The sequence below is a fragment of the Gorilla gorilla genome, chromosome 20 (assembly GCF_029281585.2).
Source record: "Gorilla gorilla gorilla isolate KB3781 chromosome 20, NHGRI_mGorGor1-v2.1_pri, whole genome shotgun sequence".
Lineage (NCBI taxonomy): Eukaryota > Metazoa > Chordata > Mammalia > Primates > Hominidae > Gorilla > Gorilla gorilla.
In genome coordinates, this window is record NC_073244.2 from 46,623,383 (window position 1) to 46,641,721 (window position 18,339).

The 18,339-nt window shown below is 47.0% G+C and overlaps 1 non-coding gene and 1 pseudogene across 1 annotated transcript; one reads left to right on the forward strand and one right to left on the reverse strand.

Annotated features, from left to right (window-relative positions):
• Positions 1 to 10,141: 10,141 nt before the first annotated feature.
• Positions 10,142 to 10,875, reverse strand: LOC134757741 (endogenous retrovirus group K member 5 Env polyprotein-like; annotated as a pseudogene).
• A 1,713-nt stretch (positions 10,876 to 12,588) lies between these two features.
• On the forward strand, positions 12,589 to 12,661 carry TRNAK-CUU (transfer RNA lysine (anticodon CUU)). The gene has a single exon. It is a non-coding gene; the product is annotated as a tRNA-Lys (tRNA).
• Positions 12,662 to 18,339: the final 5,678 nt, after the last annotated feature.

Below are 18,339 nucleotides of genomic sequence, written 5' to 3' on the forward strand. Positions count from 1 at the left end.
GAGTGCAGTGGTGCAATCTCAGCTCACTGCAACCTCCGCCTCCCGGGTTCAAGTGATTCTCCTGCCTCAGCCTCTTGAGTAGCTGGGACTACAGGCACACACCACCACACCCAGCTAATTTTTGTACTTTTAGTAGAGATGGGGTTTCACCATGTTGGCCAGGCTGGTCTTGAACTCCTGACCTCAGGTGATCCATCTGCCTTGGCCTCCCAAAGTGCTGGGATTACAGGCATGAGCCACCACGCCCTGCCATGCTTACAACACTCTCTATGGTGGCTGAATGTTTGCTGAATTCTGACTATTCACTATGGGCTGGGTGTGCTCTGTGTGTCACTCGAATGGTTTCCTTAGCATCTAACAGCAGCCCTGTAAAGCGATATTCTCTTCTTAGCCCCCATCAGGGACTTTGCAGAAGATTTCAACATCTAAGAATTAGGGACAGGGTTCCAACCTGGGCTTGACCCCAGGGCTTGACCCCAGAGCCTAGCTCTTCTATGGCACCACCAATGGAAAAACCCAAACTTCACCGCAGCAGCACCACACACGTGCCAGGCTCTGCACGTGTGACCTCACGGGTCTTTGCAAAAAACCCTGTGCAGGCAGCACTATCATTCCTGTTGTGCAGAGGGGGAAACTGAGGCTCACAGGGACTCACATATCCAGCTAGAGCCTTTACAGCTCTCAACCATTCCCCGTCCCTACCCTAGATGGGGAAACCAAGGTGCAACATGGGGAAAGGATGTGTCCAAGGGTCTTGGCTTGATCTTGGTGTTTGGTGACAGATGCCAGGAGGCTTGGGGACTCCCTCCTCATCCCTCAGGTAGGGACCTCCATGGGCAGCAGCAGCGAGGGGCTGGGCCAGTGGAATGGTGGGGACCTTGGTATGTTATGGGGTGAGCGTGTCTCCAGGAGCAGGTGAGCGTGCACCTGATAAGATAACTGCCCTGGCAATGTCCTTCTCCACTGGGGCAGGTCACCTGGGAAACTCAAAGCTGTTGGGCAGCTGGAGCTCCTCCCCATACCCACACGGCTGGTCATCCCCAGCCTGCTAGAAGAAACCTCCAAAGAAGAGGCGGCGTGGGGCCACATGCTGTCCTTGTAGTGAATCTACTCGCTCACTGGGCTCCCGTCAGCTCTGAGCCGTGTGTGTTAAACAGCTTGTGTCACCCCCTGCTTACAACCCTCCAAAGCCTTCCCTTCCCACTCAGAATAAACTCTGCACTCCTTCCTGCAACATCTGGCCCTGGTCACCTGTACTGCCTCTGTTGCTGCTAGGTTTCCAGGGGCACTGGCCTCTCTGCTGCACTTTGCACAGACCAAGGTCGTTCCTGCTTCAGGACCTTGGTACTTACAGCTCCTTCTGCCTGGGCCCCCTTCCTTAGATGTCTGCACTGGCTTTCTCACCTCTTTCAGGTCTCAGCTCAAATGTCACCTCTTCAGAGAGTCCATTCTGTAATACTGCACACTGTGTTCTGTTCCTTTACCCCACTGTATTTAAACCTCTTACTCCAACCTGACACTGTGTTTTCTTTTTATTTGTTTGCTGTTCATTAGAAGGAGGACTGGGCCGGGCACTGTGACTCACATCTGTAATCCCAGCACTCTGGAAGGCTGAGGTGGACGGATCATGAGGTCAGGAGTTCGAGACCAGCCTGGTCAACATGGTGAAACCCTGTCTCTACTAAAAATACAAAAATTAGCTGGATGTGGTGGTGTGTGCCTGTAATCCCAGCTACCAGGGAGGCCGAGGCAGGAGAATCACTTGAACCTGGGAGGCGAAAGTTGCAGTGAGCCGAGATCGTGCCACTGCACTCCAGCCTGGGTGACAGAGTGAGACTCTGTCTCAAAAAAAAAAAAAAGAGAAAAATAGATAGATAAGAGATGTTAGACAGATAGATGGATACATAAATGATAGATGATTGATAGATTTTTTTTTTTTTTTTTGAGACAGAGTCTTTCTCTGTCGCCCAGGCTGTAGTGCAGTGTCATGATCTCGGCTCACTGCAACCTCTGTCTCCTGGATTCAAGCGATTCTTGTGCCTCAGCCTCCCAAGCAGCTGGGATTACAGGCACCTGCCACCATGCCCAGCTAATTTCTGTATTTTTAGTAGAGACGGGGTTTCACCATGTTGGCCAGGATGGTCTTGAACTCCTGGTCTCAAGTGGTCTACCCGCCTCAGCCTCCCAAAGTGCTGGGATTACAGGTGTGAGCCACCATGACTGGCCAGAATTTTTTAAATTTTTGGCTGAATCACTTGGAAGCAAGTTGGAGACAGGATCCCCTTTATCCATACTTAGGCATGTGTCTTCTATGAATAAGGACATTTTCTTACATAATCACAGTCTAATAATCAAATTCAGGAAATCAACATTAATAAAACACTAGTAAATAATCTAGAGCAAGCTTGTCCAACCCATGGCCTGCAGGCCACACGTGGCCCAGGACTGCTTTGAATGCTGCCCAATACAAATTTGTAAACTTTCTTAAAACATTATGAGATTTGTTTGCGATTTTTTTTTTTTAAGCTCATCAGCTATTGATAGTGTTAATGTATTTTATGTGTGACCCAGGACAATTCTTCTTCCAATGCGGCCCAGGGAAGCCAAAAGATTGGACACCCATGATTTGGAGGATTTATTTGAATTTCCCCAGTTTTCCCACTAATGTCGTTTTCCTAGTCCAGGATCCAGTCCGGGACCACACCTCACATTTTGGCTTCCTCCATTGCGTAACAATTCCTCCCTTTCCTTGTCTTTCATGACCTTGGCGTTTTGGAAGAGTATGATTCAGTGATTTTGTAGACTTCGCTCAGTGTGGCTTTGCTGCTGGTTCTTCGTGATTAGGTTCGGGTTGTGTGCTGGCAGGAACACAGAAGGGATGTGTGTCCCCTCCGTCCCCTGCCCCAGCGCATCATCCTGTCAGGCCATGCCCCATTTTGGAGTCTGTAACTTGTCTAGAGCAGGGTGGACATGGTGGGGAGGGGTCTCAAGAGCCTTAGGGAGTGATCAGGAAACCATTCTATGCCCTCTTTACTTTTTACTCAAAACAGTGCCACACCAGCCGCCCCGTCCGGGAGGGAGGTGGGGGGATCAGCCCACTGCCCAGCCTGCCGCCCTGTCCGGGAGGGAGGTGGGGGTTCAGCCCCCCGCTTGGCCAGCCGCCCCATCCGGGAGGTGAGGGGCGCCTCTGCCCGGCCGCCCCTACTGGGAAGTGGGGAGCCCCTCTGCCCGGCCAGCCGCCCCGACCAGGAGGGAGGTGGGGGGGGTCAGCCCCCTGCCCGGCCAGCCACCCCGTCCGGGAGGTGAGGGGCACCTCTGCCCGGCCGCCCCTACTGGGAGGTGGGGAGCCCCTCTGCCCGGCCACCACCCCGGCTTGGGGGTGTACCCAACAGCTCATTGAGGATGGGTCATGATGACAATGGCGGTTTTGTGGAATGGAAAGGGGGGAAAGGTGGGGAAAAGATTGAGAAATCGGATGGTTGCCGTGTCTGTGTAGAAAGAGGTAGACATGGGAGACTTTTCATTTTGTTCTGTACTAAGAAAAAATTCTTCTGCCTTGGGATCCTGTTGATCTGTGACCCTACCCCCAACCCTGTGCTCTCTGAAACATGTGCTGTATCCACTCAGGGTTGAATGGATTAAGGGCGGTGCAAGATGTGCTTTGTTAAACAGTTGCTTGAAGGCAGCATGCTCGTTAAGAGCCATCACCACTCCCTAATCTCAAGTACCCAGGGACACAAACACTGCGGAAGGCCGCAGGGTCCTCTGCCTAGGGAAACCAGAGAACTTTGTTCACTTGCTTATCTGCTGACCTTCCCTCCACTATTGTCCTGTAACCCTACCAAATCCCCCTCTGCGAGAAACACCCAAGAATGATCAATAAAAAAAAAAAAAATAAAAATAAATAAATAAATAAAAATGGAAAACAAAACAAAACAAAAAAAAATAAATAAATAAATGAATACAAAAAAAAAAAAAAAAAAAAAAAAAAAAAAAAAAAAAAAAACAGTGCCACAGCCAGGGCTGGCACCCAGCTGCCCTGGTAGTTAAAGTAATTGAAAGAAATACAGCCACTGCCTGAGCCCCCAGCACTTCCCCTAAGACTCCAGACCTCCCACACCCAACCCCTTAAAGTGGATGCCTGTGCCAGTCCCAAGGCCTTGTCCTTTTTTTCTTTCTTTTTTTTTTTTCTGAGACGGAGTCTGGCTCTGTCACCTAGGCTGAAGTGCAGTGGCACGATCTTGGCTTACTGCAACCTCCACCTCCTAGGTTCAAGCGATCCTCCTGCCTCAGCCTCCCAAGTAGCTGGGACTACAGGCACGTACCACCATGCCCAGCTAATTTTTGTATTTTTAGTAGAGATGGGGTTTTGCCATGTTGGCCAGGCTGGTCTCCAACTTCTTACCTCAAGTAATCTGCCCACTTCAGCCTCCCAAAATGCTGGGATAACAGGTGTGAGCTGCCACGCCCAGCCACCCTTGTCCATTCTGACCATCCCCTGCTCAGCTAGGTTCACGGGTAAATACTTTTACCTACTCCCCTAATTTTGCAGTCTTCAGATGGTATGCAAGTTGTGTGTTTTTGTGGGGAAGGTCTTTGCTTGGGTCATTTATTATTTCACCGTGTGTCTAAGCAATACTAACCCCTGTCTCTGGGAGGTGAACACAGAGGCCTTAGTCCACAGGCAGGATCTGGATAAGTTGGGAAGTGTTCCAAGTCTTTGGCACCCTGGAATGCAGCCTGGGTGGACCGCACGATGCCATTTCAGGTGGATGGACAATCCCTAGCACAACTCAGGGGCAAAGAAACTTCTCACAAGAATGTTGCAAGTGTGACATGGTCCACAGTAGTGCAAGTTTCTCTGAGCCTGGGGCACACAGAACATTGGAAACTTTTTTGAGAACAATTAGTGGTCAGAATTGAAAAAAATTTTCTTTTCTTGAGAAAGAGGGGCAGAGGACAGACTATTAAATGGACAGTGGTCGAGGAGCAGTGGCTCATACCTGTAATCCCAGCACTAGGAGGCTGAGGCGGGCATATCACTGGAGGTCAGGAGTTTGAGACCAGCCTGGCCAGCATGGTGAAACCCTGCCTCTACTAAAAATACAAAAATCTGGCCGGGCGCAGTGAGTGGCTCACGCCTGTAATCCCAGCACTTTGGGAGGCCAAGGTGGGTGGATCACGAGGTCAGGAGTTCAAGACCAGCCTGACCAACTGGGTGAAACCCCGTCTCTACTAAAAATACAAAAATCAGCTGGGCATGGTGGCGCATGCCTGTAATCCCAGCTACTCAGGAGGCTGAGGCAGGAGAATCGCTTGAACCTGGGAGGTGGAGGTTGCAGTGAGCAAAGATTGCACCATTGCGCTCCAGCCTGGGTGACACAGTGAGACGGCATCTCAAAAAAAGTAAAAAATAAAAAATAAAAATACTTGCCAAGTGCAGTGGCAGGTGCCTGCAGTCCCAGCAACTCGGGAGGCTGAGGCAGGAGGACCTCTTGAATCTGGGAGGGGCAGGTTGCAGTGAGCCGAGATTGCACCACTGCACTCCAGCCTGGGTGACAGAACAAAACTCCGTCTCAAAAAAAAAAAAAAAAAATGTGGATGGTGAACATTACTTGGGTTTGAAGGGGAATTTGAACGATAATGTCCTAGAATTGTAGCCGTACACACTCTTAGGAACCCAGCGCCCTGTAAACCTTGATGGGATCAGACCCCTGGCTATTCCTCCTCCTTCCCATGTTCTACTTTTCCCTTTCATGCTTTGGGATCCTGCCCGCCCAGGCCTTCTGCTTTTCCAAATGATCATTTCAAAACCTCGGCACATGCAATTTCGTCTTCCTGAAGTGTGCACCCTACCTCCTCCCCATGTTTAACCACTCCTCACCTTTCCTGTTAAGCATAGATGATCCTTCCTCTGGGAAGCCTTGGACTACCCACCAGGCTGAGTCAGGCATCTCCCTGGGCTTCCACAGACCCCTGGGCTCCCCATCACAGCCCCCACCTCCCTGCCTGTGCTTCCCCCATCCCAGTCCTGACGACTCTGACCCTATAATTCCTCCATCACAGCCCTGACCACTCTGGGCTGTCATGCTTTGGTGACATTTCATCTCCCCCTCCAGATCCATGAGGGCAGGACCCAGGATGTCTCAGTCACCACTGTGTGCCCTGCATTGCCTGGCCCGGGCTGGCCTTGGGGAGTGTTTGCCGAGTGACAGGAGTCATTGTGACTGTGACTTTGGGTACAGTGTTTGCGTCTCCCTGATAAGATAATGGGCCCAGCAATGCCCTTCACCTCCTGAGCAGGTCACCCCGCACCCTCGACCCTGGGAGGATGAAAGCAAGGGGCTGGGCATGCAGGGACCTTGCTTCTCCCGCCTCTCCAGGCCAGGTGCAGGGGCAGGTGGTCAGAATTGAAAAAATTGTCTAGGAGTCAAGGAGTTGGCCCCCAGCCCAGCTAAGCTGGCAGCCAGGCCCCTGCGTTCTGTCCCTCTCCCATCTTTGTGCAGATTGGAAAGGTCAGCCATCCTGGGCTGGGTGCAGAGCCCTTCACTTCTTCAGGAAATTTCCAGGCTGTCCTTGCTCTGGGATTTTAAAAAATCATATTCAGGGCCGGGCACGGTGGCTCACGCCTGTAATCCCAGCACTTTGTGAGGCCAAGGTGGGCAGATCACCTGAGATCAGGAGTTTGAGACCAGCCTGGCCAATATGGTGAAACCCCGTCTCTGCTAAAAATACAAAAATCAGCCAGGCATGGTGGCGGGCGCCTGTAATCCCAGCTACTTGGGAGGCTGAGGCAGGAGAATCACCGGAACCTGGGAGGCGGCGGTGGCAGTGAGCCGAGATTGTGCCACTGCACTCCAGCCTGGGCGACAGAGTGAGACTCCAGCTCAAAAAAAAAATAAAAATAAAAAAAATAAGGGTACTGGTGGAGAGACTTCCTCCATGGGATGGGGCAAGGGCAGAGCGCTGATGTCCAAATCCAAGCTCAAAGATTCCCAGGGGAGCAAGGAGGCCTTGTGGTTCCTAGAACTGTGAAGGGTACAGGGTGATTGCAAGAGGGCTTCTGGCTCGTGGGTCTCCTGCTTCTGGGCTGTCTGCTGTCACAAGAACCTGCAGGATCATTAACAAGCTCAGAACGATGGCCCTGATGCTGAAGCCCAAAGCTAGCCTGGAATTTCTCTTTGTGCTGACCTCGTTTTCCAAACGGCTCACTATCCGTGCCTATGGAGATGAAGACAGGCCGATGGGGGTGTTTTTCTAAGAAGGGGTGAAATTGCAGAAGGGCCACCTGGAGTGAAACTGAAGGCCATGATCAGGGTTGGGGGAGGGAGGATTCAGCAGAGGAGAGGAGGAAGCAATGCAGGAAGACAGTGCGGGGGTCCTGGGCACACCCAGGTAGGAGGGCATGCTGGGAGACCTTGGGAAGAAGTGGGGTTGGCAGGACTGTGAACAAAGTGGGGACAAGTCCCAGGGCAGCAGGAAGGGTGGGATGGAGAAGGGGTTGGGGCTGGTATCTAGAGAAGAGGGGAAGCTTCCGAGGCACCCGTGGAAAGGGGTATAAGGTGGGGCAGGGGATGTTTCACCATGGGGGATGGAGGGTCACTCCCCACCCACCAAGCAGGATGGCACAATGGCAAGTATTCCTAGCAGGAAGAAATAAAAGACGAAAAAGATGCAGAGAGGCAGGCAGTCATTCACAGGAACACTTAAGGGCATTTTGTAGATGGTCATCTCCATGACTTTGACCTCTGGGCTCCGGAGGTCAGTCACACAGGCATGAACCCTGGTGGAGGGAGGGGCAGGGTCTGCAGAAGGACTGAGAAGGATCAGCAGACGCCAAGGAATGGGGACCAACAGGATCAACCCCATCAACAGGAATGTGCTGGGAACACTCAACCCACAGTGAACTTGGCCTTTGTTGCGGGAAAAGAACCCTGCAATGCCCCTACTGACCTCTATAATACCCTTGCTGGCCCTCAAAGTATCCTGTTGGCTGCTTTTTTTTTTTTTTTTTTTTTTTTGAGATGGAGTCTCGCTCTGTCACCCAGGCTGGAGTGCAGTGGTGTGATCTCAGCTCACAGCAACCTCCACCTGCCAGGTTGGGATCCTCCCACCTCAGCCTCTTGAGTAGCTGGGATTACAGGCATGCACCGCCATGCCCAGCTAATTTTTGTATTTTTAATAGAGACAGGGTTTCACCATGTTGGCTAGGCTGGTCTCAAACTCCTGGCCTCAAGTAAATCACCCACCTTGGTCTCCCAAAGTACTGGGATTACAGGCATGAGCCACCGTGCCCAACCCCTGTTGTCGTCTTCTGTCTCCCTAAACCCATACCTGTTCTCCAGGAAGCACTACCTCTTGGTTTGCCAGTGCTTCCATTTAGGTCTGGTCCTAGCAAGTTATTCTGAACTCCCCTTTCAGTCTAAAAAATGCTCAGTTTGGATTTTAAATCCAGTCACTCATTGCTTTAATCCAGTCACTCAATGGGGATAAGTTCTAAGAAATGCATTGTTAGGTGATGTCATCATTGTTTGAACATCATAGCATGTACTCACACAAACCTAAATGGAGAGCCTACTGCACACCTAGGCTATATGGGATAGCCTGTTGCTCCTAGGCTACACACCTGCACAGCACCTTACTGTACTGAATGCTGTAGGCAATTTGTAACACAATGGTAAGTATTTGTGTATCTAAACATAGCTGAACATAGAAAAGGTACAGTAAAAGTACAGTATAAAAGATAAAAGTGGTATACATCTGATATGATTTGGCTGTGTCCCCACCCAAATCTCATCTTGAATTGTACCTCATCTGCCTGAATCAGTGCTGAACCACTAAGGCTTAAAACAGTGCCTGGCACTGTTACCCAATAAATGTTCATTGAATATATGAGAGCCCCATGGTATCTGGCAACGTGGACACGCAGGAGATGTGAACATGTGGGCACACATACGTGCATGCAACAGATGAATCAGAAAGTGGAAACCTCCTCATAAACTTTACTGCTCTTAAAAATGCTGATGGATGAAGGGGTCGGTTACAGATTAATAGCATCTCAAGGCAGAAGAATTTTTCTTAGTACAGAACAAAAGGGAGTCTCCTATGTCTACTTCTTTCTACACAGACACAGTAACAATCTGATCTCTCTTTCTTTTCCCCACATTTCCCCCTTTTCTTTTCAACAAAACCGCCATCATCATCATGGCTCTTTCTCGATGGTCGCTGTCTCTTTGGAGCTGTTGGGTACACCTGCAGACTAACAACAGACAAAACAGGCACGCAAGGATTAATATGAAATTTATAATTGTAGTACTTCCGATGGTCTTAACCCAAGTGACAGGGTTAAGATTTACGAGGCCATCAGCAACTCCTGCAATTGCCTCAGTTCCTGGCACCAAATTTAAATGGGCTTTTGATGTTTTGACAATTTGTTCTTTTAATTTGGAAATGTCTAAAGTGAGATTATCTTCTCTTCCCTGTAGATGACGTCTAACCATGTCCCAGTGATGCTCAGACTCATTATAAACTTGGGGTGTAATACAAAAATCTGACATATTCCAGTCACACTGTAACCGGAAACGATGTTCTAAGCTCATGAGCCTGTCTCCCATCCAAATGACAGTTTGTCTAAGATCATTAATTTGGCTTGCCAATTTTTGATCAATACCAGATTGTGAATTCCACAATCTTGTAGAATTTTTTTGCCAATCATTAACAAAGTTTACTGACTGAACAGAAGAGTGCAATGCAACTCCTGCCACAGCAGCCATAGCTGTGACTGCAATTAATCCCATAATCACTGTAATTAAAGTAAAAATGAATCTTTTGGATCATTTAAAACGCCTTTTAATACTTCAGTCAAAATATGGATGGATGGCGAGGCCTCCCACGGTCGGTCCATGGACACAGGGATCCACACGCCTTCCCTTGCTCTCACTAGCAGAATACGTTGCTGCCAATTAAAAGTTGAATCAATGCAAGTAAACAATCTGCAGTTTTCACAGGTTATAGTTTGAGAGTCTGGTTTAATAACTATATTTCCTACAACTAGCATATAAAGGGACTTTACACAGCTTTGTAAAGGAACTGTTAGACTGGAATTTAGGTCGATAGTATAAAATGGCTTATGATCTCATGTCTAAAGTTTGATTTCCAGACCAAATTCTAATGCGGTATGAGGCTACAGTAAGCCTCCACAATTCTGGATGTTCAGGACCAGAAACAGGACTTATTATTTTTGGTCATGGGATAGAGATTCCTTTTTCTCCCCATTTCCAAGGGTAGAAAGACTAATTTTTTATGCTTATGTTCGTCTAAACTTTCTGTGAGGTCGCTATCAACAGTTGGACTCACTTGTGCACTGTGACACGACTGAGTTTGTCCTGTGCAATTGTGGTATAATTGACCTCGAGGTGCCCAATCTATAATAGTTCGGAATTCACTGTTTTGTAATATCACTGCACTATTGGCCACACATTCTTCCCAAACTAAAGCTTCTACATTTTTTGATCCTTTGGAAATTTCCTTGGGGCAAGGTTTCCCTTTAGGTCTAAATTTTAATGATCTTTGATAAGAAAAGTCTTGTAAATTATTTACCTGTGGCCTGAGTGACATTCCGCTTACCATGTGATAAGTGAATCTACTGATGGGACTGACAGTAGGTACTTCTACCAACCAATTTTGGACTGCAGGCATTAAACATCCTGGTGCTCTCCCTAGGCAAATAGGAGGATAATGATACCCAATGAAAATATTTATCATCATCCCTTCTTCCTCAGGTTTGGCAGGGCAACGATCATCTGTTGGGCCAGGTACCCATACACTATCATTAACATATACTTCCGTAGGATTATCCATCCATGTGACTGCCTGAATTAAGGGCGGGAAAGGCACATAGGCCCAGTAAGTAAAATTAGCTGCAGCTGCTCCTGCAGGCATAGGGAGACTTACCACCGTTGATACAATCATCAAAGCTGCAAGCAGCATACTCTCTGGAGTTTGTGTCACCTTTGTGTTCTCTAGACATTTTGTAGCTAACTGTGTCAGCTTCTTTAATTGTGCCCAAGTCAGCGGCTCTGCCTTCTTGGTGGATGGCAACTTCATCTGTTCTTCTGACATCACCATTCTGTTCATCTTCTGAGTCCACGGTGCTCGATGACGGTGCTCGATTGCAGTGTCTCCGTCTCCGCGGAGGTGCTTTTCTTTGCATCTCTGATGGGTTCATTGTAGAACTTCAAATGTCTAGTGGGTATCCAAACAGGAAGCTGATTTTCTCCTGGTGAAACGCAAGCAAAACCTCTCCCCCACATTACCACCTTCCCTATTTCCCATGTCTTATTTTTTTTATCTTTCCACCAAATCAGTTTTCCTTCATGTGGGCTGTTCTTTTTACCAGTAAGATGTTCTGCAGAAGTAGTAGTCTGATTTCTATAAATGTTTAAAAAATTTAAAGTGTAGAGTGCTAGATTAAGTTGCATCTGAGGAGTGGTACACTCCTTACTGTCTCCCCCTTCTTTTTGTTTAACTAATTGAGTTTTGAGTGTTGTATTAGTTCTTTCAACTATGGCCTGTCCTTGGGAATTATAGGGAATTCCTGTTGTATGTGAAATTTTCCACTGATTTAAGAATTTTTGGAAAGCTTTACTACAATATCCTGGTCCACTATTAGTTTTGATTTTTTCTGGAACTCCCATTACAGCAAAACAAGATAATAAATGTTTTTTAACATGGGAAGTACTTTTTCCTGTCTGGCAAGCTGCCCATATGAAATGTGAATAAGTATCAACTGTTACATGAACACATGATAATCTTCCAAATGAAGGTACATGCGTGACATCCATTTGCCATAACGCATTAGGACACGGACCTCTGGGATTAACTCCTGCCTCTTGAGTGGGCAGGTGTAGGACTTGACACTGGGTGCAATGTGGTAGAATATTTTTTGCCTGTTTCTATGTGACATCAAATTTGTTTTTTAATCCCGCTGCATTTACATGAGTCAAAGCATGCAGTTCTTGTGCTTTTATGAATGCAGATGATACCAGTAAGTCAGCTTGTTCATTTGCTTTAGTCAAAGGCCCTGGTAAATTACTGTGTGCTCGAATATGAGTAATATAAAATGGGAAATTTCTTTTTCTTACAGTTTGTTGTAATAAATTGAATAGCTGGTTTAACTGATCTTCCATGCTATATTTGATTAGAGCTGTCTCAACATCCCTTGTAGCCTGTACTACATATGAGAATCTGATACAATATTGATAGGTTGATCAAAATCTTGTAACACTGTAATGACTGCAACCAACTCTGCTCTTTGAGTCAATTGATATTGAGTTTTGATTACTCGATCATCAGACCCCAGAAAAGGTGTTGGTTGATATAGACAGCAGGACGGTGGCCATGGAAGTCAGAATCCGCTAAGGAGTGTGTAACAACTCACCTGCCGAATCAACTAGCCCTGAAAATGGATGGCACTGGAGCATCAGGCCCATACCCGGCCATCGCCAGCAGTCAATGGAATGCGAGTGCCTTAGAGGTCTTGGGGCCGAAACGATCTCAACCTATTCTCAAACTTTAAATGGGCAAGAAGCCCAGCTAGCTCAGTCGGTAGAGCATAAGACTCTTAATCTCAGGGTTGTGGATTCGTACCCCATGCTGGGTGCCAGATGAAGAGGTGGGTTGCCCCTAAAAAGGATACCCTATTCCTTCTCTTTCTTGATTTCTTTTAGTCTCGATTGGGACTTTAATGCCATTTTCATTTTTTCCTAGTCCCTTTCCTGGTATATATCCCATCTCAGTCGTGATTTTTTGATTTGTGGGGCTGTATAATGGAGCGGGCATAGTGATTTCCACACCCCATTGTTGTAATAAATCTCGACCCCACAGATTAAGAGGAATCGAAGTAGTCATTGGCTGAACAGTACTTTCTTGATTATCTGGCCCTAAACAATGTAAAATCTTAGTACTTTGATACACTTCTGAGGCTGTGCCTATGCCGATAAGTCCTATAACAGCCTTTTGTTTAGGCCAATTTTTTGGCCACTGATTGAAAGCAATGATAGAGACATCTGCTCCAGTGTCTACTAACCCTTCAAACTGTTTTCCTTGAATAATGGCCTTACACACAGGTCTGTTTTCTGAGACCTGACTTGCCCAATATGCAGCCTTTCCTGTCGGATCAGTGCTTCCAAACCCTCCTATTCTTTTTATCTTACTATTTCCAACCTTAATATAAGGCAGGAGTAATAACTGAGCAATCCTGTCTCCTGGACAGGAGGGGGGACTTCCTCCAATGCAGGCAGTTACTGATGTCCTAGTTCAAATGCTCCAGGGGGAACAGTCCATTACTCACTGAGGGAGGCAGGCTTTCATATTTTCTGTTTCAAGCTTTTGATCACAATGGAGCAAATGATCACAATGCAGCCCACCAGGATGCTGGTGATGCTGAAGCCCAAAAGTAGTCTGGAATTGACCTGTGCTTTTCTCTGATTCCCAAGGAAGTTGGCTTCCTGGGTCTGTGGGGGTAAAGGCAAGCTGGTGTGAATGTTTCCAAGATGGGGAGGGGGAAGAAAATCCCTGGGGAGAGGTGAAGAGGGCAAGATCAAGATGGTGGCATGATGGAGGTCAGGGCAGGGCTCAGTCTCCCAGAGGAAAAAGGAAGAAACCAGGGAGCCAGGATGAGGGAGTAGATCTAGGCAGAATACAGAGGGAGGAGCAGAGAGGTGGCCCTGGAGAGGTGCAAGGGCAAGCAGATGGTGAAGAGGGAGGAGGCAAATCCCCGAGAAACACGAAGAGGTCCCTGGGGAGAAGCAGGGCATCGGCAGGAAAGAGAAAGAAGATCTGGGGACAAAGAGAGTTGGTAGCTGGGTGGTGCCCACCCTGAGGGAGAACACCAGAGCGGGGATTGCCAGCAGGACGCAGAAGAAGGATACGATGGTGAGCAGTAAATAGTCTCTTTCTGGAGGACACAAGGGCATCAGGGTGACTGGTTGCATTGGGGCGAGCAGCTGCACTGGGATGAAGGGCTGCATGGGGATGAGTGGCTGCATCGGGGTGACCAGGGACTTCAAGTCCCTGGGGCTCATTGCAGTAGCCATGGGCTTTGGCCTGAGGAGGAGATGCTGGGTGAGTGGAATCGGCAGACAGGGGTCATGGGGTCCGGGAAGGGGACATCTGGGTCCCCAAGCAATTGAGACCACCCAAACCAACCCCTCTGGCTAGAAAGGTACTGAAAGTTGACACTGTCCCAAGCCAGGGGACAGCGCCCCAAGCCAGAACCCACCACAGCCCCGTGCTCCTGTAGAGTAGCCTTGCTGGCTCTGGAACACCCATGCCACCCTCCTCTAGCCTCTCACAACCCCCTCCCTGCTCCCCTCTGGCTGTTGCACTTTCCTCCTCTAAACTCTCCCTACCCCTCCTTGCCCCCCAAACTCACACACCCCGACTGTTTTCTCAGCCTCCCAAAGTGCTGGAATTACAGGCGTGAGCCACTGCGCCTGGCCTATTTATTTATTTTTTGTAGAGGTCTCACTCTGTTGTCCAGTCTGGTCTTGAACTCCTGGCCTCAAGCAATCCTCCTGCCTCGGCCTCCCAAAATGTTGGGATTACAGGCTTGAATCACTGTGCCCGGCCACTCCTCCTTTTTGTTGTTGTTGCCAGTTTGAACGCCTGATGGGTTCAATACATAGTGTGTGGATCTCACATCCAGATTGAATATAAGTGTAATGGGCAGATTTATCACTATTAGGAGGCTACTGTACATTAGGCCCAGGCTGGCCCGTGAGGGCCACGTGGTAACTAAGGCAGACAAGACCATAACTCAGATAGAATAATAGTCTCCAATCCCATCCAGGTTGCTGTGAATGCCATTAATTCATTCCTTTTTATGGCTGAGTAGTATTCCACCATATATATATATATATATATGATCAGTTTCTTTATCCACTCATTCATTGATGGTCATCTGGGTTGGCTCCATATTTTTGCAATTGCAAATTGTGCTGCTATAAACATGTGTGTACATTTGTACTGCTATAAACATGTGTGTACAAGTATCTTTTTCATATAATGACTTCTTTTCCTTTGAGTAGATATCCAGTAGTGGGATTGCTGGATCAAATGGTAGTTCTACTTTTAGTTATTTAAGGAATCTCCACACTGTTTTCCATAGTTGTACTAGTTTACATTCCCACCTGCAATCAGGGAAATGCAAATCAAAACCACAATGCGATACCACCTTATTCCTGCAAGAATGGCCATAATCAAAAAATCAAAACATAATAGATATTGGCATGGATGGAGTGAACAGGGAACACTTTCCTTGAGTTTTAACTCCAGACTGGCTCCTTCGCTGTTTTTCTGGTGGGGCTCTTACCACATTTCCCACAGCCATTGGCTGTGTGCTCCTGCATACTTGGATGCTCCTCTCCTGCCTGGGCCCCACCAGGACCCCTGAGATCCAGGAGCCGTGGCTTTTGGGGGCTGGTAGAGAAGAAACAGGGAGCTATGTGAAGGCCAGTGGCAGAAACCAAGAGAGTTACAAGAAAGCAAGAAAGAGAAACCAGCTCTGAAAATAGCAAAAGGAACAATGGGAAAAAATAAAATAGTTTCATGTAACCTAAAAACAGACACTGAGTCTTCGAATCAAATTGAAAGCATTTGCTAGCGTCAGAGGCATGTGAACCACAGCAACTCCATCTTGAATGGGGCTGAGTAAAATGAGGCTGACGTCTACTGGGCTGCATTCCCAGACGGTTAAGGCATTCTAAGTCACACGATGAGATAGGAGGTTGGCACAAAATACAGATCATAAAGACCTTGCTGATAAAACAGGTTACAGTAAAGAAGCCAGCTAAAACCCACCAAAAACAAAAAGTGGCGATGAGAGTAACCTCTGGTCATCCCCACTGCTCATTATACACTAATTAGAATGCATTAGCATGCTAAGAGACACTCCTACCAGCGCCATGGCAGCTTACAAATGCCATGGCAACATCAGGAAGTTACCCTATATGGTCTAAAAAGAGAAGACATGAGGCCAGGCACGGTGGCTCATGCCTATAATCCCAGCACTTTGAGAGGCCAAGGCGGGCGGATCACGAGGTCAGGAGATTGAGACCATCCTAGCTAACACAGTGAAACCCCGTCTCTACTAAAAATACAAAAAAAATTAGCTCGGCGTGGTGGCGGGTACGTGTAGTCCCAGCTACTCGGGAGGCTGAGGCAGGAGAATGGTGTGAACCCAGGAGGCGGAGCTTGCAGTGAGCCGAGATCGCGCCACCGCACTCCAGCCTGGGCGACAAAGCGAGACTCCGTCTCAAAAAAAAAAAGAAAGAAGACATGAATAACCCACCCCTTGTTTCGCATACCATCAAGAAATAACCATAAAAATGGGCAACCAGCAGCCCTCAGGACTGCTCTATGGAGTAGCCATTCTTTTGTTCCTTTACTTTCCTAAAAAACTTGCTTTTGCTTTGCACTGTGGACTCATCCTAAATTCTTTCTTGCACAAGATCCAAGAACCCTCTCTTGGGGTCTGGATCAAGACCCCTTTCCTGTAACACTAGGAATTATTTATAGGTATGCACAATAAATCTACACATATTGTTGTCAAAATTGTTAATTCCAAGGATAAGGACAAAATTTCATAAGCCTGTGAACTGAACAAACAAGGTCATTTATATGGAGAGAGAATTAAGCAATCTATAGATGATTAAGAGAAATGCAAGGAATTTAATAACACAGTAGACATTTTAAATGATTAAAGAAGAGGGAAAATGAATACAGCCTGAGCAGGAGTGTCTATAGTACTATCAGGAAAATTAGACTCTAAGACAAAAACTGTTACTTGAGATAATCAGAATATTTTATAATGCTAAACAGTCAATTCATTGGGAAGGTATAACAACTAGAAACAAATATGCACCTGGCCCCAAAACACACGAAGCAAAAACTGACAGAATTAAAGACAGGACCAGCCAAACAACAATAATAGTTGGAGACTTCCATATTCCTCTCTCAATAACGGATAAAACAACTAGACAGAAAATCTACAAGCAGACAGAAGACTTAACACTATAAACCAGTTAAAGCTAATTGACATCTATAGAATGCCCCACCCAACAGCAATACAATACACATTGTTCATGAGCACACATGGAACATTCTCCAAGATAGACAGTGTGCCTGGCCATAAAACTAGTATCAGGCCAGGCGCGGTGGCTCACTCCTGTAATCCCAGCAGTTTGAGAGGCCGAGGTGGGCAGATCACCTGAGGTTGGGAGTTCAAGACCAGCCTGACCAACATGGTGAAACCCCGTCTCTACCAAAAACACAAAATTAGCTGGGCATGGTGGCTCATGCCTGTAATCCCAGCTACTCGGGAGGCTGAGGCAGGAGAATCTCTTGAACCCAGGAGGCGGAGGTTGCAGTGAGCTGAGATTGCACCATTGCACTCCAGCCTAGGCCACAAGAGTGAAACTCCATCTCCAAAAAAAAAAAGTATCAATAAATTTTAAAAGATTGAAAGTATACGGTTATAATTTCCAAGCACAATGGAATAGAATTTGGAACAACAATAGAAATAAATTGTTGCCTCATCTCTAGAAAAAAATTTTAGAAATTAGCTGAGCATGGTGGCACGCACCTCTAGTCCCAGCTACTTGGGAGGCTGAGGTGGGAGCAGGACCTCTTGAGCCTGGGAGGTCAAGGCTGCAGTGAGCCAGGATCCTGTCACTGCACTCCAACGTTAGCAACAGAGCAAGACCTTGCCTTAAAAAAAAAAAAAAGGAAAGAAAGAAAGAAAGAAAAAAAAAGAAAAAAAGAAATTTGGGAAATGTGCAAATAAAAAGTCACAATGAAAATTAGAAAATGTTTAGAGATGAATGAAAATAAAATCACATTATACAAACATGTATGAGATGCAGCTGAAACTGTGTTTAAATCAAAATTTATAGCTGTGAGCACCTATAGTAAAAAATAGAGCAACCTCAAATCAACAACCTAACTTTCCACCTGGTAAATATCGAAAAAGAAGATCAAACTAAACCCAAAGCAAGCAGAAGGAATTAATAATGATTAGATGGGAAGTAAATGAAACAGAAAGCACACAGAGGGGAAACCCAGTGAAAACAAAAGTCGGTTCTTTGAAAAGGTCCACCAAATTGACAAACCTTAACTAGACTTACCAAGAAAAAATACATAAAATTTCAAAATCAAGAATGGAAAACAGGACATCACTACACACTTCACAAAAACTAAAAAGATTAAAGAGAAATATGGCCAGGCGTGGTGGCTCACGCCTGTAATCCCAGCACTTTGGAAGACCAAGGCAGGCAGATA